The sequence below is a fragment of the Amia ocellicauda genome, chromosome 16, assembly GCF_036373705.1.
Source record: "Amia ocellicauda isolate fAmiCal2 chromosome 16, fAmiCal2.hap1, whole genome shotgun sequence".
NCBI lineage: Eukaryota > Metazoa > Chordata > Actinopteri > Amiiformes > Amiidae > Amia > Amia ocellicauda.
Genome location: NC_089865.1, coordinates 22,378,769 through 22,402,719, shown reverse-complemented (window position 1 = coordinate 22,402,719; position 23,951 = coordinate 22,378,769).

Below are 23,951 nucleotides of genomic sequence, written 5' to 3'. Positions count from 1 at the left end.
ACATCTCAACTTTGACATCTGTGTGCAAAATGGTCCATCTGTCATTGTAACGAGGAACTGAGAGTAAGGGGGTCAGAACTGGGGTCAGACTTATTATATCATACTCACAGATAATTGGGCAACTCCAGATTTACTGGTGCAATGGTTGTGCCACAAATTAAAAAAATATATATATGTATAAAAAGGACATTATAAGCAGAACTTTACTGCATATATTTCCATATATTACAGGTAAGGAATCCAGTTATTTGTAACCTACTTACAGTCACAAAACACTAATTAATACTAGAAGGCTACTTTCAAATTAATAATTAAAGAGCAGCTTTTACTCAGCATTACACCCTTTTCAAGTCAATAATGTTTCTTGCAGAATACAGGTGGTGTTTATATTTAGCAATATGCAGAAATTACATAAAAGCTATGGCTCTTAGAGTTTATGTGATCTCCTACACCACAATGATACAGACATCAACAGTAGAGAGACAGCACAATGTACTGAAGCAGTTTACATACATAAATAGGACAGAGTTAACTGATCTATAGAAAGTATTCAGTTAACTCTTCAGTTTATAAATATAAGTTAAATAATTTAAATATAAGGGTTTTAAGTTTTCCCACAATGTTTTCAAGTTTGGGCCTTGATAATTACCAGGTCTTTCTGTATTATTTTCCCTTCAGCTCTAAATTCATTAAATGAACTATTGAAATGGTTTCGCACACTTTGGCTACTAAAAAGCAGAAGCTGCGTTACATGGGACACATTGAATACTAACTGTACTGTATATGCTCAACAGAACTCATGAACTAAATAAATGTGTAATTTCTATTTTGGTTGCAGCTGTTCATGTTAAAAAATAAAATACAAACTATAACCAGCTTCTTATTGCAACATAATCCTAAAAGTTGCCATTATTGCAGCTTCAACAAAACAGTGAAATGATCAGTTGTTCATCTGTAGTTTTTTTTTTTTAACTTCTTGAGAACCATAACTTTGGGTCAGCGAATGTTAACACAAACCATTGGGATGTGTAAACTGGACCACATACTCACAAAAGAAACTCAGTTCTTCATTGAGCCCTTTCTTAAAGATGTGTGACCTATCTGGTTGTAGCTGCCCCTAGTGATTAGCAAGCAGCGGCAGGAGCAATTTCCAAGTAATTTGTAATGGATTGTATTCTGCAGAGTCAGGCCAAAACGCCTACTCTGTCTCCCCACAACACCTTAAACAGACATGGGCCAATTGCGTTTTGTTGCTTTCTTCCTTCTTAGGGAAACTCTGAGTCCACTCATTCTTCGGTGCCTTTATCACAGCGCAGAGCTTTGCTTTCCTATCCCAGAGAACTGTATCCCACTGCTTATGCTGAAATATGCTGACAAAAAAGATCAGATTTCATAACTCGTGAGTCATGACTCAAAACTCTGCAAGACCACTGCAAGACTGAATGAATATATCATCCCATTCATTAGTTATTGGCTTTTTGCTGTGTTAAAGTGTGTAGGTCTGCTTTTATATCTACCTAGAAAAAAGCAATACAATTTAATTTAAATCAATCAATCAATAAATAATAATAAGATAGAAATGCCATAAAAGTGCACCACAGCCCAGACATTATCTATGTTTCAGCTTCCAAAGGAATCATCTTTTAAAACGCTGAATGAACTGAAACTATGGCTTATGGTAATGCCAAATACTAATCTTCTGTAATGGGGAGGGGGGTAACATACATATTTTCTCCTTATATTTTCCAAACGCGTTTAGGCACAGATTAAAAGTTAATAGATTTTTTGAACCATTTCCTGCAGTATACACATGTTTAACTATTTCTTCCACAGCTAATTCAAGGACTTATTAATGATGTGTGACTGTTAACCCAAGAAACTGGATTTCTTGTTAGCATTTTGGTTCTGTTCATAATGAGGGAGTTTCCAACTAAATTAAACTCAAGTGACACTAATATTTACATGCAATTCTCCTCTTCACTAGACTGAGAAACTTAAGTCTTTCTCTTGGAGCTGAAAGCTGCCAGGAACACATGGGCGTTGCTCTGGGGATGAAAAAAAGGACCACCAGCTGCTTATGGAAAATCCTGTTTACTCAGCAGATTCTATTTGGTTTCCTATATTTATAGTTTAGTCCCATGAGCACACTTGACTGTGTGTAATTGTTTTTAAAGTCATCCACTCCAAAGCATTACCAAATGGTGAAGTTAAAGAAAATGTTTTGTTGTTAAAGCCTTTGGAATTCCTCTGAATCTTACAGGCTTATCAAGGATGACAGATCAGAGCTTACTTTCCAGTTTAAATGGGAAATAAATAAAGACCATAAAAGACCTTCCTCAGAGTAAACAGGAAAGCATCAGAAAACAAAGGCCTGTTCCATTATTGCAATTAAAATAAGTCAAATCATTATTATGATTTAAAGAAATCATCGTGTGTTATTATAATCATAATAATCAAGTAGGTAATCAATCTTGTAATCATAAATTTTACACACACACACACACACATATGTATGTGTGCGTGCATTTATTATTAACATTATAGCACTGCATTGTTTCTCAGTATGCAGATATGGAAAAAGCTGTAAAAACAGTGCTTCCACCAGAAAAGCAGTAGAGAATGGTAACAGGGTTAATGGCACACAAGACTACATTAAAGAATGGTTGCCATTCCTGCTAACAGTTTAAGAATAGCATACACACACACACACGCACACGCACACACACATGTATAGATAGATAGATGTGTGTGTATGAGTAGTGATAATAGCACCCTTTACCCTTTGACCCTCTCCAGTCAGCCATCTTGTAAGGATACAGGTTTTACCCTTTGACCCTCTCCTGTCAGCCATCTTGTAAGGATGACAGCCATCTTGTTTGGATGACCTCCATCTTGTTAGGATGACAGGCATTTTGGAAAGGGTACAGGTCAAGTGTTTGCCGCCATCTCACCCTGATGGTGTGTGTGTGTGTGTGTGTGTGTGTGTGTGTAATGTTTAAGTTTAACTTATTATTATTTGTGTTAGGTTATGTTTTATGATTAGGTTTGGTATGATACGTTGTTAGCAAAATAAAATAAATTAAAATAGAAAGAGAACAACAACATAAAGTTTTAATAAAAAAAGTATTTTAAACTGTGTTTAGTGATGTGAGTGTGATGATTTTAGGTATGGTACAGTGTTAGGAAAAGAAAAGAAAAAGAAAGGTATAGACATTCAAAAAATGAGACTGTAAAATATGCATCAATGTCAGTCTTTTATTGTGACAGCTCTAAAAATTACAACAAGGTATCAGGTCAGATGTAGACGGTGAGATTAGATACTGACACGGGTGACCAATGATCTCCCCTCCCCAACACCTACAGCAGACAGCAAGAAACAACTGAACTGCACCGCTCTAGCAACTCCCTCTACTTGTTTATTGGCAAGGGTATACATACTAGCAAACACACTTAAACACACATATACCTATACATCTTTGTTATATTTATCAATAGACACTAAAGACATATACACCACTTTTCTTAGAGAAAAACTGTGAAATGTATAGAATTATAAATGTATATTTTGACCAGCCCTGTACTTATTATTGTTGTTACATTAGTGAATGCTCAAAAGTAGACTTAACGTATATCATATTTAAGAATATATTGCATTTCATCTCATTACATATATATGTGTATATATACTAGCAAACACACCACACAGAAACACACACACACACACACACACACACACACATATATATATATATATATATATATATATATTTGTCATATTGATCAATAGAGAATAAAGACAATTTCACCACTTTTCTTAGAGAGACACAGTGAAGCACCATTTGTGAATACTCTAAAGTATACAATAATATATTATATATTGCTGAATTATATATATATATATATATATATATATATATATATATATATAATGTGTTCATTTGTTCATGCTCAAATGTATTTAAACATTGTCAAAATGCTAAGGCATGATTTTGTATCATAAACATTGTATTACTATGTACATTAATGTGGTTTATACTTTTGATTTAAGGTGTACTTTTATCATATTTGTAATTACAAAATAATATACAAAAATAACTAATAATAATAATAATAATAATAATAATTCAAAGACATGTTAAACAAAACTCACCATAATAATAATAATAATAATAACAATAATAATAATCATAATCATAATAATAATAATAATAATAATAATAATAATAGCTCTTGTGTTTTATATCATACACAAAGAGTATGGAACAAACTCCCCAATCATGTTGTTGTTTAACTTCTTGGCTGTGTCTCACATGTACAAACTTTTAAAATCTCAAATTGACTTCCTAGTTAAAGTTACAAAGTGAGGGGAATTTAAACAAAGATGAAGAACTGTCTATTTTTTCATGAAACCTTAATCATTTTTGCCATTATAAATAAACTGAACATATTGCCACCGCTTAGTCAGAAGTGACTAAAGTGACTTTTGTCTAAACAGAAAACCAAGTTGAAAACCTATAATGTCCACATAACAGAAATATTTACACAGAAATGTGTTTCCTTTTGAGACTAGTGAAGTAAAGGCTTAAAAGTGATAATAATAAAATTAAACAACACATTTGTGCTATTAAAATAAGTAAACTGAATATGGCACACAAAGACTGTGCGGCAATAATCAAACTGCTCTGTAGTAAAAAGTCATGAAACCCTGTCTGATTACATAATCCTTCTTTTATTGTTATTCTTAGTTTTCTCTCTGGATTAGTGTCCTGTAAAAGGACAGCACATACTTAGCAGATTGGGTGTGAAGGAAAGAAGAGAAATGCTTATGCAATACCACAACATCAAAGTGTGTATATTTATTTTTTACTTAATGTACATCTATCAATATAGAGTGAGAAAGTATAGGGCTGCTACATAAACTAGAGCTCTCTGGCTCTGTTGTGGGGTTGATATGGCCAGGCCTGGTTGAAGGGTCTTATCTAGAACGTAGCCATCGCTTGCTACTGACAGCCACGTTCAGGGCTCTGCCGCTTCACACCCAATCTGCTAAGTATGTGCTGTCCTTTTACAGGACACTAAACTAATATGTAATGAGATGAAATGCAATATATTCTTAAATATGATATACGTTAAGTCTACTTTTGAGCATTCACTAATGTAACAACAATAATAAGTACAGGGCTGGTCAAAATATACATTTATAATTCTATACATTTCACAGTTTTTCTCTAAGAAAAGTGGTGTATATGTCTTTAGTGTCTATTGATAAATATAACAAAGATGTATAGGTATATGTGTGTTTAAGTGTGTTTGCTAGTATGTATACCCTTGCCAATAAACAAGTAGAGGGAGTTGCTAGAGCGGTGCAGTTCAGTTGTTTCTTGCTGTCTGCTGTAGGTGTTGGGGAGGGGAGATCATTGGTCACCCGTGTCAGTATCTAATCTCACCGTCTACATCTGACCTGATACCTTGTTGTAATTTTTAGAGCTGTCACAATAAAAGACTGACATTGATGCATATTTTACAGTCTCATTTTTTGAATGTCTATACCTTTCTTTTTCTTTTCTTTTCCTAACACTGTACCATACCTAAAATCATCACACTCACATCACTAAACACAGTTTAAAATACTTTTTTATTAAAACTTTATGTTGTTGTTCTCTTTCTATATTAATTTATTTTATTTTGCTATCACAAATAATAATACGTTTAAACTTAAACATCACACACACACACACACGCTCACACCATCAGGGTGAGATGGCGGCGAACACTTGACCTGTACCCTTTCCAAAATGCCTGTCATTCTAACAAGTTGGAGGTCATCCAAACAAGATGGCTGTCATCCTAACAAGATGGCGGTCATCCGTACAAGATGGCTGACAGGAGAGGGTCAAAGGGTAAAACCTGTATCCTTACAAGATGGCTGACTGGAGAGGGTCAAAGGGTAAAGGGTAGGGCCAGGGCTTCCAGCTGTCACTTACATGATGGCTGACTGGAGAGCGTCAAAGGGTAAAGGGTAGGGGCGGTGCTTCCAGCTGTCACTTTGACATGAAGTGCCATTATCACTACTTATATGTGTGTGTGTGTGTGTATGTGCTATTTTGCAATTGTTAGCAGGGATATAAATTAAGAATGATGGTATTTCCATTTACTAAGCTTGTGCCTTCATAAAACAAAAGTGGAAAAATCCAGTTATTGAGGGATTCATTTCATCCCAGTAAAAGCTTTGACATATTGACAATTTATATCATGGCTTTTTTCCTCTTTTGAACAAAATTACTGAGCAGCCTTGTCTTTATAACCTCAGCTTGCAAATGATAACTGTGCTGTAGTAAAACGTCAGTTTGTTTAAATTCACACTAATTTCCCCCAGACTTGCGGGACGCAGGCACCTGACTGTTAGCTTAATTTTATATGCTGGATAACAGCCAACTGCTGAAGAGCTGTCACTCTTTACTGCTTTCCAAGATCAGATTACAACCCATTTGAGAAGGTGTCAAGGGTTTTGAGTTAAGAAATCTGGTCAATGTAAGGAATATAACCTCATGGCTCACTAGCAATTGCTGTCTCTCCTCTGCAACCGAAACACATCAGTGAAGCAGGCCTTTTGGGAAGAAAAACCTATACTAGTTTTTACTCTCCCCATACAATAGAAAGCTAATCTGGAACAGATGTAATTCCATACTGTGAACACAAGCTTCTGAGTGCTATTTCATTCTTAACTTGAGCAATCTGCACCAAATACTAATTACCTCTACTATACACAAGATCTAACCTTAAACCTCTGGGGGCGTTAGGAGGCAAAGACAACAGGCACAACATTAAAACTGAAAATGCAAGAAGCATAACCTTAAAAAAATAAAAAAATAAAAAATGAAGTGTCTGATTGCTATTGAACATGTTAGAACATGTTAGAACATGTTCAATAAGCATGTCCCTGTGGGTGCATCTTTCACTTGTCTGTGCTGGGGGCCTGATGGAAAACTGCATCTGTCTGTGTACAATTTAGAAGGGGGTTGTCCTGGGGGAGTTACTTTTAGCCAGGCCAGGTGATGCTGTGAATCACAGAACATTACTCACAACTTTGGGAAAAACCCTGCTTTCCCTTTCAAAGGGTAACTGGGCAAAACCAGAAGATTCTGCCCCTCCTTCCTTCAGCCTTTACGCCATACAAAGGCTTAAGGGAATCAAATCACCATCTGGAAAGGCATTCTCTCAACTTGAGGAAAGTACATCATGGTTGCAACCCTATGTATGGAAACAGATTAAGGGCATACAATATGGCAACCACACTTAATTAGCACAGGGCATGCATAGACCAGCTTAAGTCATTCAAATGCATCAGACTGTAAAATTAGAGAAAGCCCAAGCCTCCGAAGCTTCTAACCTGTGTGTTGCTGTACAAGTGAATTCAAGCTATATGAGCTGCTGCTTACACTTCTGAGCAAGTGAAATATGGTACGTTATACTCTAGTCACAGTATCAACATGCTGTACATCAACAGTGGTATAACATTCAGTGTATTGTGTGTTTGATTTATTACAGTAGTCTTGTTACCCTTGTAAAGTTTTGTGTATGTAAGTTCACTGTGTACACCAATCAGCCATAACATTATGACCACCTGCCTAATATTGTGTAGGTCCCCCTTTTGCCGCCAAAACAGCCCTGACCCGTCGAGGCATGGACTCCACTAGACCTCTGAAGGTGTGCTATGGTATTTGGCACCAAGACGTTAGCAGCAGATCCTTTAAGTCCTGTAAGTTGCGAGGTGGGGCCTCCATGGATCGGACTTGTTTGTCCAGCACATCCCACAGATGCTCGATTGGATTGAGATATGGGGAATTTGGAGGCCAAGTCAACACCTTGAACTCATGATTCATCAGACCAGGCCACCTTCTTTAATTGCTAAGTGGTACAGTTCTGATGATCACGTGCCCATTGTAGGCGCTTTCGGCAGTGGACAGGGGTCAGCATAGGCATCCTGACTGGTCTGCGGCTACGCAGCCCCATACGCAACAAACTGTGATGCACTGTGTGTTCACTTTTTCACCAATTTGAGCTACAGTAGCTCGTCTGTTGGATCGGACCACACGGACCAGCCTTCGCTCCCCACGTGCATCAATGAGCCTTGGCCGCCCATGACCCTGTCGCCGGTTCACCGCTTTTCCTTCCTTGGACCACTTTTGATAGGTACTGCAACTGGAACACCCCACAAGAGCTGCAGTTTTGGAGATGCTCTGACCCAGTCATCTAGCCATCACAATTTGGCCCTTGTCAAAGTTGCTCAGATCTTTACGCTTGCCCATTTCTCCTGCTTCTAACACAACAACTTTGAGGACAAAATGTTCATTTGCTGCCTAATATAACCCACCCACTGACAGGTGCCATGATAACGAGATTATCAGTATTATTCACTTCACCTGTCAGTGGTCATAATGTTATGGCTGATCGGTGTATAAAGGCATCTGCTAATTTCCTTAATAATCACATAATAATATTTGTAACAAGAAAACAGAAGAGTGATGCAATTAATTCTACATTAAATGTTCTTCATGTTTTCCTTCAATCTCACAAAACTTGCAACATCGAAACAAGCAGATTCTCAATACATGAGACTTGATTAACTGTAATCAGACGTTTATACAGTCTGCTGCCAGAGACACCTCCCTACCTCATGAGTTTACATTCGTGTATGCTGGATTCCATCTGTTTCATATTTAATTGTATGTAAGTGACAATAATTTGAATAGTTACCATATAATCACAGCAGAAATCAGATGGAAGCCAACTTAATTTATTATGCCTCAAACTGCTCCAAGAAAAGTGTTGCAAACCTTGAAAGCACACACATTGTGTATATTATATTATTATACTATCTATCTATCTATCTATCTATATACACTCACCTAAAGGATTATTAGGAACACCATACTAATACTGTGTTTGACCCCCTTTCGCCTTCAGAACTGCCTTAATACTACGTGGCATTGATTCAACAAGGTGCTGAAAGCATTCTTTAGAAATGTTGGCCCATATTGATAGGATAGCATCTTGCAGTTGATGGAGATTGATGGGATGCACATCCAGGGCACGAAGCTCCCGTTCCACCACATCCCAAAGATGCTCTATTGGGTTGAGATCTGGTGACTGTGGGGGCCAGTTTAGTACAGTGAACTCATTGTCATGTTCAAGAAACCAATTTGAAATGATTCGACCTTTGTGACATGGTGCATTATCCTGCTGGAAGTAGCCATCAGAGGATGGGTACATGGTGGTCATAAAGGGATGGACATGGTCAGAAACAATGCTCAGGTAGGCCGTGGCATTTAAACGATGCCCAGTTGGCACTAAGGGGCCTAAAGTGTGCCAAGAAAACATCCCCCACACCATTACACCACCACCACCAGCCTGCACAGTGGTAACAAGGCATGATGGATCCTTGTTCTCATTCTGTTTACGCCAAATTCTGACTCTACCATCTGAATGTCTCAACAGAAATCGAGACTCATCAGACCAGGCAACATTTTTCCAGTCTTCAACTGTCCAATTTTGGTGAGCTTGTGCAAATTGTAGCCTCTTTTTCCTATTTGTAGTGGAGATGAGTGGTACCCGGTGGGGTCTTCTGCTGTTGTAGCCCATCCGCCTCAAGGTTGTACGTGTTGTGGCTTCACAAATGCTTTGCTGCATACCTCGGTTGTAACGAGTGGTTATTTCAGTCAAAGTTGCTCTTCTATCAGCTTGAATCAGTCGGCCCATTCTCCTCTGACCTCTAGCATCAACAAGGCATTTTCGCCCACAGGACTGCCGCATACTGGATGTTTTCTCCTTTTCACACCATTCTTTGTAAACCCTAGAAATGGTTGTGCGTGAAAATCCCAGTAACTGAGCAGATTGTGAAATACTCAGACCGGCCCGTCTGGCACCAACAACCATGCCACGCTCAAAATTGCTTAAATCACCTTTCTTTCCCATTCAGACATTCAGTTTGGAGTTCAGGAGATTGTCTTGACCAGGACCACACCCCTAAATGCATTGAAGCAACTGCCATGTGATTGGTTGGTTAGATAATTGCATTAATGAGAAATTGAACAGGTGTTCCTAATAATCCTTTAGGTGAGTGTATATATATATATATATATATATATGATAGAGAGAGGATCAAGAAAGCTTGTTGTTGATGATATATATATATATGATTTCATCTGTATTTAATTGTCTTAATTGTAATAGCTTCCTCATTTATGGTAATTATGCCTGCATTGCACGTAGTGCTGATGTAACTACAATCACATTTAAACTACCCCTGAATAGAATCTTGTACTTTATTGTTGACTAGACTATAGTTTAATTGAGTTTGAATTTAAGATAATAAAGTGAACACTAAGATCTGAACGATTTCTTCCCCTCTTTTAACTTCTCTCTCTGCCGGTCTCCCCCCACGGACACGGCAGGCCACCAGCTAGATCTCATCTTCTCTAGAGGCTGCCCCACTTCAATAATCTCCATGACACCCCTGGACATCTCAGACCACCTCTTCTTCTCTTTCTCCCTTTCTCTCCCCTCCCTCCCCACCCCACCCACTCCCTCTGTCACCTTCCACCATAATCTTCGCTCCGTCTCCCCCTCCACCCTGGCTTCCACTGCCATCACTCTCTTACCTTCCATTGACTGTTTTTCCCATCTCTCTGTTAACTGTTAACTCTTTGTTCTCCTCCCTTAACTCCACCCTTGATTCTCTCTGTCCTCTCACGTCTCGTCCTGTCTGTCCCTCCCCTCTTCAGCCTTGGATCTCTTCCGTTCTCCACTCAACCCGCTCCAGTCTGCGCGCTGCTGAACAGAAGTGGAAGAGGTCCAAACTCCCAACTGCCCTCAAACTCTACCACTCTCTACTGTTCACATTCTCCTCCTCACTCACCTCAGCCAAGAAGTCTTACTTCCAGTCACTCTTTGAATGCACTGTCAACAACCCCCACAATCTCTACTCCACCTTCTCCTCCCTCTTCACCCCCCCTCCTCCTCCCTCGTCTCTCACTGCAGATGATTTTGCCTCCTTTTTCTCCACCAAGATCACAGACATCCGCAAGCTCTTCAACAGTCCCCCCTCATCTACCATCCCACCCAAGTCTCCCACTGATCAAGCTGCCTTTTCTTTCTTCTCACCTCTCTCTGACTCTGAACTTTCCTCTGTCCTCCTAAGTCCCAAACCTACAACGTGCGCCCTGGACCCTCTCCCCACTCGCCTCCTCAAAGCAACTGCTCTTGATCTACTCCCTTTCATCTCCTCCCTCCTCAACTCCTCACTCCTCTCTGGCTGTTTCCCCTCTGCATTTAAACAAGCTGCTGTCATCCCACTCTTCAAGAAACCTACCCTCGACCCCACCTCTCCTGTCTCCCTACTACCCTTCCTCTCAAAGACTCTCGAGCGGGCGGTCCACCATCAGCTCTCTGCCTTTCTGTCCCATCACTCACTTCTTGATCTTCTGCAATCCGGTTTCCGCACAGCTCACTGTACTGAGACTGCTCTCCTGGCAGTCACTCACTCCCTCAGCCGTGCTCAGGCAGCCTCTCTCTCCTCGGTCCTCATCCTCCTTGATCTCTCTGCAGCATTTGACACTGTCAATTATTCAATCCTCCTCTCCTGCTTCACTGACCTTGGAATCTCTGGGACTGCTCTAACCTGGTTATCCTCCTACATCAGCAACCGGACCTACCAAGTGACATGGCGAGGTTCCTCATCCACCCCCCAACTTCTCCGCACAGGGTACCCCAAGGCTCCTTCCTGGGCCCCCTCCTGTTCTCTCTCCACACTCCCGCCCTGGGCCCCCTCATTGCATTCCATGGTTTCTCTTATAATTTCTACACAGATGATGCCCAGATCTTCCTGTCTTTTCCCTCCTCTGAGCCTCTCATCCCCTCTCGCATCTCTTCCTGTTTGTCAGCTATCTCTGCCTGGACACACTCGCACCACCTCAAACTCAACCTCTTAAAATCTGATCTCCTCTTTTTTCCCATCTTTTCCGCACCTTCTGACCTCTCCATATCAATCTCCTTGGAATCTCCGATGCTCTCTCCCTATTATTCCGCAAAAAACCTAGGAGTCACCCCCAAGTCACTCTGCGGCTTGTCTGGTATTCTCTCTCCCCCGATTCGCACACGCTACTACACTGCTCCGCTCCCTCCACTGGCTCCCGATACCGGCCACGCATTCAGTTCAAGACATTGACCCTCACCTACCGCTGTCTCGACCACACTGCACCAAGCTACCTTCAGACCCTCATCTCCCCATACATCCCCTACAGACCACTGTGGTCTTCAGGTACCAAAAGACTACCTCTGCCTCCTCTCCACTCTCCTTCCTCCAGAGCCTCCGCTCCTTCTCATCCCTGTCCCCTAGGTGGTGGAACGACCTTCCCATTGAAGTCAAAACAGCAGAGTCTCTGATCTCCTTCTAGCGCTTACTCAAGATGCATCTTTTCAGATAGTACTTGTTATTTAGTAATTTACTCTTCTGTAAGATTGCACAAATACGTTTTGTCATACAACTTGCCTTGCTTTACCAGTACTCGTATTTATTTTGATTTCCCTTATGCTCCCTTTCCCCTGGCCCTTGACTGTGAACTAACATCTTGTCTGCACTTATCAACTTTTACAATCTAGGATGTAAGACCTCATATATTGTTTACTGTATATCTCGTATACACTTGTGTAAATTGGAATTTGTAAAATGTATTATGCCTTGAACTGCACTGTATTATTGCACTTTGTAACTCTTTGTAACACTTTGCACTCTTATATTTTGTAAGTCGCCCTGGACAAGGGCATCTGCTAATAAATAAATAATAATAATAATGATAATAATAAACATTTGTGTGAAATGTGTAAATCTGTAATCCACCCTGGGTAAAGATATCTGCTAAGAAACAAAACATGATATAGTCATATGCAGTATGAGATTGTGTGTTTTCTATGAATAAAGGCATTGAGGTCTCTTGGTTCCTTTTATACATTTTGTATAGTTTTACAGGGTTTGAAAGCTTAAAGAAAAAACAGTTAAACTAAAGTAGACAGCTGCTTTTTTGGAAAGTACTTGAAGCACCTTGGCCAACACCCTTGATTTAAACACTTTTCTTTCTTTTTTTGTTATGAAGAGGAGGCTTGTGGAGGCCTTGCTCCAGACGTGGATCAAGAAAGGCTTTTGATGAGGATATATTATTTAATCTGTATTTAATCTTAATTGCCTTAATTGTAAAGGCTTCCCCACATTTTTTTTTTTTAAGTCTGCCTGCTTTGTCCCCACTGCCCGGACTGCTGATGTAACTGATGCATTGCTGTTTAGGTTACCATTACAGTGTCCAATGAAACATTATGAAGTGCAAATGTTTCCCAAAAAGTCTCAATCTGTCTCTCTGTATAGGATGTCATGACTCTTTAAACAGTGGTGATTATAGCTTAGAACTTAGTAGCTGATAAAGACATCTGAAGTGGCATGAGTCAATAGTAGAAACCAAACACTGATTACTTATCACTGGACTGTATACATGGAAACCTTTTATTTCTTGGAAGACTTTCCATGTCACAACATGCTGACAACTTGGGGAAGCTCTGCAGCAGACATGCTGAAAGTTTAGGTCAATTGCGTTTTTTTTTTGTTTGTTTTTTGGTCCATTGCAGAGGTCAGCAGTTCCCTAGAACAATTTAAAGTGATCATATTATTATTAAGTCATTTCATAAAAATCTAATGAAAATTACCAATCCAATGAAAGGCATATTTACAGTTGCCTAGCATCCACAAACAAAATCGATAAACAGATGTGAAAATGTGCTCTTTTCTCATCAGTGGTTTCTGTTCCTTTGACACCTTCGTTTTTCTTCAGTGGTTCTTCAGTTTAAGTTTTAACCACCTCAGCCAGAGCTCTTGTAATTCAATCCCCAAAAACACCACAAAATTAAACAATACAAAAAAACTTTACATAAAGATTGTGAGCTATATTCCAAAGTGTTAAACACTCAAACTATTGTTATGTCTATATTCCTAACTGGGAACAGTGATGCGTGTAATTGATTGGGTTGCAGCCAACAGGAAAACACCTTTAACTGGGCAAAGTCTTTTGGGGAATAGTGATTTAAAAACCAATTCTAACCCAATTATGCACACACACACACACACACACACACATATATATATCATGTCTGCACATCACACAGCCTGTCCCCTTTAATTGTAATGAACTGTAGTCCCTTTTTCTGCAGCATCTTTTGAAATTGCAGTCAGCCCGAGTTCTTGTTGGTCTGTAACCATTTGCTTATTTAGACATCTTTCAACAATTTCTCCCAATCCTATGAGGTCACAGCTCTGTCAGTTTCAGTCATATTAAATTACCAGTTACTTAAAACACAGACAAAGTATTACATTACTCAAAAAGGCAAAGAAAGCCTAACCAAGAAATTAATTAACAGCTCATTTGTTAAGAAAAAAAAAACAGGAACTCCCCCTGGCCTTTGAGGAATGGATTCTGGGCTTCTGGGAAAGTTACTGATGCATTTGGGATGAAGTAGAAATCTTTGAGGTGAGATATATATGGTTAGGTTCATAAATATTTGGACAGTGACACCATCATCCTTTTGGCTCTGTTCACCAGCACAATGGATTTGAAAGGAAACAATCAAGATGTGCTTGAAGTGTAGACTTTCATCTTTAATTTGAGGGTAGTTACAGTGGGGGAAAAAAGTATTTGATCCCCTGCTGATTTTGTACGTTTGCCCACTGACAAAGAAATGATCAGTCTATAATTTTAATGGTAGGTGTATTTTAACAGTGAGAGACAGAATAACAACAAAAAAATCCAGAAAAATGCATTTCAAAAAATAAATTGATTTGCATGTTAATGAGGGAAATAAGTATTTGACCCCTTCGACTTAGTACTTGGTGGCAAAACCCTTGCTGGCAATCAAAGAGGTCAGACGTTTCTTGTAGTTGGCCACCAGGTTTGCACACATCTCAGGAGGGATTTTGTCCCACTCCTCTTTGCAGATCCTCTCCAAGTCATTAAGGTTTCGAGGTTGACGTTTGGCAACTCGAACCTTCAGTTCCCTCCACAGATTTTCTATAGGATTAAGGTCTGGAGACTGGCTAGGCCACTCCAGGACCTTAATGTGCTTCTTCTTGAGCCACTCCTTTGTTGCCTTGGCTGTGTGTTTTGGGTCATTGTCATGCTGGAATACCCATTCACGACCCATTTTCAATGCCCTGGCTGAGGGAAGGAGGTTCTTACCCAAGATTTGACGATACATGGCCCCGTCCATCGTCCCTTTGATGCGGTGCATTTGTCCTGTCCCCTTAGCAGAAAAACACCCCCAAAGCATAATGTTTCCACCTCCATGTTTGACGGTGGGGATGATGTTCTTGGGGTCATTCCTCCTCCTCCAAACACAGCGAGTTGAGATGATGCCAAAGAGCTTGATTTTGGTCTCATCTGACCACAACACTTTCACCCAGTTCTCCTCTGAATCATTCAGATGTTGGCAAACTTCAGACGGGCCTGTACCTTGCAGGCGCTGCAGGATTTCAGTCCTTCATGGCATAGTGTGTTACCAATTGTTTTCTTGGTGACTATGGTCCCAGCTGCCTTGAGATCATTAACAAGATCCTCCCATGTAGTTCTCGGCTGATTCCTCACCGTTCTCATGATCATTGAAACTCCACGAGGTGAGAACTTGCATGGAGCCCCAGACCGAGGGAGACTGACAGTTATTTTGTGTTTCTTCCATTTGCGAATAACCACACCAACTGTTGTCACCTTCTCACCAAGCTGCTTGGTGATGGTCTTGTAGCCCATTCCAGCCTTGTGTAGGTCTACAATCTTGTCCCTGACATCCTTGGACAGCTCTTTGGTCTTGGCCATGGTGGAGAGTTTGGAATCTGATTGATTGATTGCTTCTGTGGACAGGTGTCTTTTATACAGGTAACGAGCTGAGATTAGGAGCACTCCCTTTAAGAGAGTGCTCCTAATCTCAGCTCGTTACCTGTATAAAAGACACCTGGGAGCCAGAAATCTTGCTGATTGATAGGGGATCAAATACTTATTTCCCTCATTAACATGCAAATCAATTTATAACTTTTTTGAAATGCGTTTTTCTGGATTTTGTTGTTGTTATTCTGTCTCTCACTGTTAAAATACACCTACCATTAAAATAATAGACTGATCATTTCTTTGTCAGTGGGCAAACGTACAAAATCAGCAGGGGATCAAATACTTTTTTCCCTCACTGTACATCCACATTGGGTTAACAGTGTAAGAATTACACCCATTTTTATACGTGGTCCACCCAATTTATTGGTTGCAAATCCTTAGCAGTCAATGACTGCCTGAAGCCTGGAACCCATAGACATCACCAGATGCTGGGTTTCTTCACTGGTGATGCTCTGTCAGGCCTGCACTGTAGCTGTCTTTAGTTCCTGCTTGTTCTTGGAGAGTTTTGCCTTAGAAATCAAGACAAACCAATCAGAGAGATAGCAAAAACATTAGGTGTGGCCAAATCAACTATTTGGTAGATTCTTAAAAAGAAAGAACGCACTGGTGAGCTCAGGAACACCAAAAGGCCCGGAAGACCACGGAAAACAACTGTGGTGGATGACAGAAGAATTCTTTCCCTGGTGAAGAGAAATCCCTTCACAACAGTTGGCCAGATCAAGAACACCCTCCAGGAGGTAGGTGTATCTGTGGCAAAGTCCACACTGAAGAGAAGACTTCATCAGAGTAAATACAGAGGGTTTACCACAAGATGTAAACCATTGGTCAGCTCCAGAAACAGGAAGACCAGATTTGAGTTTGCCAAAAAACATCTAAAGAACCCTGTACAGTTCTGGAACAACATCCTATGGACAGATGAGACAAAGATCAACTTGTACCAGAATGAGGGGAAGAGAAGAGTATAGAAAAGGGAAGGAACTGCTAATGATCTGAAGCATGCCACCTCATGGCATGTAACTACTCTCAACTTAAAGATGAATGTCTACATTTCAAGCACATCTTCATTCTTTCCTTTCAAATCCATTGTGTACAGAGCAAAAATGATGACAATTGTGTCACTGTCCAGATATTTATGGACCTAACTGTATATATGACAAAGGTGAGTAAAGTGATAATACCTTAAGAACTTAACTTGGGCTTTTGGTGAAAGTAAGATTGATGGATCTAATTTCAACAGAAAATCTGGCTCTGGTTCAGTCAGTTTTAGATGACACGCTGCCTTGCTAACATCACTCAGTGGCCTTTTGATAAACAAGCAAAACCAACCCCCTTTGGGGAAGGTAGATGTTCAAAGTGGCCACACAATCAACTAAAAAATATGTAATAAAAGGAAATCAAGTCTCACATTCATAACAGTTCAGTGTCACATTCATAACAGTAGTGTCATGGAGAATTTATTGAAGGTTTTGAACCCAAGTGAATTTGAATCGTTAAAAAGAAAAGAAAAGGCAAGTCTCACTGTGCAGTACAATGCAAGCTTTCAACTTCAGCCCTGCTGCAAATCTTCTGAGCTTACCAGTGCTTGATATATCTTAATATCTCTTTACAAATCAGGCTCTTAACCTCAGACTCATTTATTATTTTCTTTAAAAGCCATTCTCAAATGTCAGATTTTATTTCAGTTTTTGCTTCTATAGAGCATTCATTAGACAGCTTTAACAAAAGCGGAAAATACCAGGTTTGTCATAATACAGTGCATCCGGAATGTATTCACAGTGCTTCACTTTTTCCACATTTTGTTAGGTTACAGCCTTATTCCAAAATGGATTAAATTCATTATTTTCCTCAAAATTCTACAAATAATACCCCATAATGACAACGTGAAAGAATAAGAATAAGAATAAAAAACAAAAAAAAGCACATGTACATAAGTATTCACAGCCTTTGCCATGACACTCAAAATTGAGCTCTGGTGCATCCTGTTTCCACTGATCATCCTTGAGATGTTTCTACAACTTCATTGGAGTCCACCTGTGGTAAATTCAGTTGATTGGACATGATTTGGAAAGGCACACATATCTATATAAGGTCCCACAGTTAACAGTGCATTTCAGAGCACAAACCAAGCCATGAAGTCCAAGGAATTGTCTGTAGACCGCAGAGACAGGATTGTATCAAGGCACAGATCTGGGGAAGGGTACAGAAAAATTTCTGCAGCATTGAGCACAGTGGCCTCAATCATCCGTAAATGGAAGAAGTTTGGAACCACCAGGACTCTTCCTAGAGCTGGCCGCCTGGCCAAACTGAGCGATCGGGGGAGAAGGGCCTTAGTCAGGGAGGTGACCAAGAATCCAATGGTCACTCTGACAGAGCTCCAGTGTGTCTCTGTGGAGAGAGGAGAACCTTCCAGAAAAACAACCATCTCTGCAGCACTCCACCAATCAGGCCTGTATGGTAGAGTGGCCAGACGGAACCCACTCCTCAGTAAAGGTACATGACAGCCCGCCTGGAGTTTGCCAAAAGGCACCTGAAGGACTCTCAGACCATGAGAAACAAAATTCTCTGGTCTGATGAAACAAAGATTGAACTCATGTCTGGAGAAAACCAGGCACCGCTCATCACCTGGCCAATACCATCCCTACAGTGAAGCATGGTGGTGGCAGCATCATGCTGTGGGGATGTTTTTCAGCGGCACAAACTTGGAGACTAGTCCGGATCGAGGGAAAGATGAATGCAGCAATGTACAGAGACATCCTTGATGAAAACCTGCTCCAGAGAGCTCTGGACCTCAGACTGGGGCGAAGGTTCATCTTCCAACAGGACATCGACCCTAAGCACACAGCCAAGATAACAAAGGAGTGGCTATAGGACAACTCTGTGAATGTCCTTGAGTGGCCCAGCCAGAGCCCAGACTTGAACCCGATTGAACATCTCTGGAGAGATCTGAAAATGGCTGTGCACCGACGCTCCCCATCTAACCTGATGGAGCTTGAGAGGTCCTGCAAAGAAGAATGGGAGAAACTGCCCAAAAATAGGTGTGCCAAGCATCATACTCAAAAAGACTTGAGGCTGTAATTGGTGCCAAAGGTGCTTCAACAAAGTATTGAGCAAATGAATTGACCTGTGAATACTTATGTACATGTGCTTTTTTTTTTTTTTTTTTTTTTTTTTAATAAATTTGCAAAGATTTCAAACAAACTTCTTTCACGTTGTCATTATGGGGTATTGTTTGTAGAATTCTGAGGAAAATAATTAATTTAATCCACATAACAATGTGGAAAAAGTGAAGTGCTGTGAATACTTTCCAGATGCACTGTACATTCCATATGTTCCTAAACAAATAATCCCACAAAACGTTTAAAACCCAAGGAATAAAGTAGAAGGGTATCGTTTTAGTACTACTACTAGAGGTGGATTGGCAGCTTACTATTCCATGTTTTGTTCACCCCGCAGTTAATTTGTTATTTGGGTTAATTGATTAATCGCTTTTATTGCCCAGCGCAAGCTGCCGGATCGCATTCCCACACAGACTAACCTGCACGTTTTCTCATTGGTCGCTTTTATCTGTGCCCCTATCCCTCTATTTAGTATTTAAGCCCAGGGAAATGGTCATTTGGCAGAGAGCAATGGACTACTGAGCATCACATCTGGCGGAGAGGGGAACCAAGCTGCTCAGCAGCAGCAGCAGCAGCAGCAGCAGCAGCAGCAGCAACCCACAGAGTGAGTGGAAAACTGGGAAAGCAGTGAACGGCGAAGATTTCTCCAAGCACGGATTATAAAGGAAGCTTTGGAAACAACGGACATTGGATTGCTGGAGATGACAGCGCATGCTATGGAGCGTTAAGTACCCGGTTGTAATTCTTTAGAAGGGAATAATTAGAAAAGAGAAGCCACATGTTGCAGAGGTTGACCTTTCTTAAGACTGTGTTGAGATCTCCTCTGCCGGTTTACTTTGTGGAGAGCATTCCCTGTCCTGGGGCTAGAGACTTACCTGCTGTGATTTATTTTTTTGGTCTTTGTGATGCAGACAGGTGACTGCGGGATAGAAGAAAAGACATTCATTAATTAATTTGAATTTATGCAATCTCAGACTTACTAATACTTGTTCCTACCTGGAGTTGTTGGGGGTCCCAGTTGGCCGACGGGGTTCCAACTCGGCTGCAAAGTGACTTGTGTTTCCTCCGAGAGGAAGGGGGATTCTTCGGTGTGGTGTCACCTATTATGAACAGAAGAGACTGTGAAACGTTGACATTGCTTTCTATGTTTTATATTCGGAAATTGGGTTTTATTTATTCTACTTAGTCTTTTCTTTGTTATTCTGGGTAGGTTTTTAGTCTTATGTGCCCATTTTTATTAAAGGCATTTTAATAGGTTCATGCCCTGTTCTAGCTATATATAATAAATTGTTACTTTGTGTGAACTTGCCTTCTGTGTTGTGGTGGTCTGGGGTCCGGTTGAGCCTGCCCGGGGAGAGAACTGACGGGGGTGAACGAGGTCCTCTCGTTAAACAAAAGAGGTGGCATGGTCGTGAGCGTGTTGCCCCTATGCACCCCATAGGCGGTGACAAAACATTCTTAATTACTATTGAAACACGGCTGGGGGTTGGGACGTGTTGACACGGGGTCAAGGTTAGTGCACAGGGAGACAGACAAACCAGGAAGCCACAGATGGGTTGAAAAACGGAGCGTTCCGTTATTTTATTAATGGCAGTTGGTTTGCGAGACGGGGTCTTGTAAAGAAAAAAAACTAAAAGAAACCTATACTCCGTGCTCGGGTCTGGCTAACCTCTTTCTGGGCGTCGGCCTTAACTAGCTCCGGACCTCTAAGAGGCTTACCGGTTTAGGAAACAAAAGAAACAAAACAAATAGGAAGAAGGAAGGCTCTTGGTCTTTGGCCCGTCCAGGTTCAGGTTCAGGTTCAGGTTCAGGTTCAGGTTCAGGGCAGGATCCTTATTTCCAACTCCCTCTTTTCCTCCCTGTTGTACTCCCTGTCAAAAAAAGGAAACCCATCCCCTTATGTAGGAAGTTGAGTCAGGTTAATGAGCACCATGTGTGGTGGACTCCAATCACCTGCACTTGCTGTGGGGATGGGATCTTCTCCATGTAGGGACGAAGTACCTCAAACTGCCGGTAGATGGTGCCATTTCCACCTATAGTACCTCCCATCCAAGATCATTCCCCTTACAGCCTTACACACCCTCCCTTCCAGCTCTGAAGTGGGGCCGGGAGCGATGTAAGCCCAGAGAGTGTGGACCCTCGATAGGGCGTCTGCATTCCCATGTCTGGAACCGGACCTGTGGATGACAGTAAACTTAAAAGGCTGTAAGCTCAGGAACCATCTCGTCACTCGAGAATTTTTCTCCTTATTTTGTGCCATCCATGTAAGTGGAGCATGGTCAGTAACCAAGGTGAACTGGTGGCCCAGGAGGTAATACTTCAAGGTCTCGAGTCTTAATAGCCAGGCACTCCTTTTCCACAGTGGAGTACTTCTGCTCTCTGGGTAGGAGTTTCCTGCTAAGGTAGAGAACTGGGTGTTCCTCACCTTCCGTGGCTTGTGAAAGGACTGCGCCCAAACCCGTTTCGGGGGCGTCCGTGTGTACGAGCATGGGTGCGTTGAAGTCAGGGGTCACCAGGATCGGTTGGGAACACAGCGCTTTCTTCAGTTCCTTGAAAGCCCTGTCGGCAGCCGTGGTCCACTGCACCATCTGCGGATGTTTGTTCCTTGTCATTTCTGTGAGGGGAGTCGCTATCATAGCGAAATTGGGTATAAAACGGCGATAGTAACTGACTAACCCCAGAAATGCTCTCACCGGTTTCTTATTCACAGGTCTGGGCCAGTCTTTAATTGCTGCCACTTTCTTCTCCTGAGGCTTAATCAGGCCCCGACTGATTGTGAACCCCAGATAGTCTGCCTCGTTGAATGCCAATTTGCATTTGGCTGGGTTGGCCGTCAGTCCGGCTCTCCTAAGGGAATTAAGCACAACTTGTACCTTTGGCAAGTGCGTTTCCCAATCCTCACTGTGGATGACAACGTCGTCGAGGTAGGCGGCGGCATACTGATGGTGGTCCCTCAGAACTTGGTCCATTAAACGCTGGAACGTTGCAGGTGCGCCATGAAATCCGAAGGGCAGCATGCGGTACTGGAAGAGACCGTCCGGGGTTGAGAAAGCAGTCTTCTCTCTTGCAGCGAGAGTGAGTGGGACTTGCCAATACCCCTTGGTCAAGTCCAGGGTGGTGATGAACCGTGCCTTCCCCAACCGGTCAATAAGCTCGTCAACCCTAGGCATGGGATACGCATCGAAGTCAGAGATCTCATTCAACTTCCGAAAGTCATTGCAGAAGCGGATGGAACCGTCAGGCTTGGGAACGAGTAAGATCGGGCTCGACTAGGCACTGTGGGACTCTTCTATGACTCTCATATCCAGCATCTTCTGCACTTCGCTCCTGATGGCCTCTCGTCTGGCCTCGGGTACCCTGTAGGGTCGAAGGGTTACCTTTTTCCCTGGTGCTGTCTTGATGTCATGTTGGACCAGCTTTGTGTGTCCGGGACTGCTTGAGAACACATCAGTGTTACGGTCGACAAGCTCCCGCACTTCCTGGGTTTGATGAGGAGCCAGCTCCGGTCCAGTGACAATCATCTCTCTGGGTGGTTGGCTGGAACCTGTTTGGGGAAGACAACTGAACAGAGCATCTCTCTCAATCCATTTTTTAAGCAAATTGACATGGTACAGTTGGGTCTCGTTCTCCCAGGTTGCCTCACTTTATAATTCACCTCGCCAACTTTCTCAGTTATTTCATAAGGACCTTGCCAGGTAGCCAGGAACTTACACTCTGCCGTGGGGATGAGAACCATGACCCTTTCTCCAACCTGGAACTCCCGTGGCTGAGCAACCCTGTTATAAGCTTGCTGCTGGGCATGTTGAGCTTTTTCCATGTTTTCTTTTACAATCGGCATGATTTGTTCCATTCTGGTTTTCATCCCCTCGATGTGTTCAATCAGGGTTCTGTGTGGGCAGGGCTGCTCCTCCCATGATTCTTTGGCTATATCCAGTAGGCCACGTGGTCTTCGGGCATATAGCAACTCAAAAGGGGAGAATCCTGTGGATGCCTGCGGGACCTCCCGGATGGCAAACATGAGGTATGGCAGCAGTTGGTCCCAGTTCTTCCCATCCTTCTCTATAACCTTGCGCAACATGCTTTTGAGAGTCTTGTTGAACCGTTCCACCAATCCATCTGTTTGGGGGTGGTACACAGACGTCCTTAGCTGTTTCACCTCCATGAGGCGACAAAGGTCTTTCATCAGCCGGGACATGAAGGGGGTTCCTTGGTCAGTCAGTATCTCTTTCGGTATGCCAACTCAGCTGAACAGCAAGAAAAGTTCTTTGTAAATGGTTTTAGAGGACGTATTGTGCAAGGCCACGACTTCGGGGTATCGTGTGGCATAATCCAGTATAACCAGGATGTACTGGTGTCCCCGGTTTGTCTTCACTAATGGCCCCACCAAGTCCATCCCAATCCTGTCAAAAGGGGTTTCTATTATGGGTAGAGGCACAAGGGGGTTACGTTGAACTGGTCGAGGAGCTGTCTTCTGGCACCTCGGGCAGGAGCGGCAATACCGTTCCACAGCCTTGTAAACACCTGGCCAAAAAAAACGAGTTAGAATTCACTCTCTGGTTTTCTCCTCTCCCAAGTGTGCCCCCAGGACATGGCTGTGGGCCAGCTGCAGGACGGTTGGTTGATAGGCCGCAGGTACAAGCAGTTGTTCAATAACCTCACTGTTTTTCTTGCTTATTTGATAAAGCAACCCATTCCTGACAGCAAAATGGGGATATGTCAAAGGGAGCCTATCATCCGGCTGTCTATCCTCCAGAACTTTCACGTTTTTCAGTGCGTTGGCTAGATTAAGGTCATTCAACTGGGCTGTGCCAAATTGGCCTCGAAGGGGTGGGGCCGATGTTTCCATTTGGTCTGGCTCTTC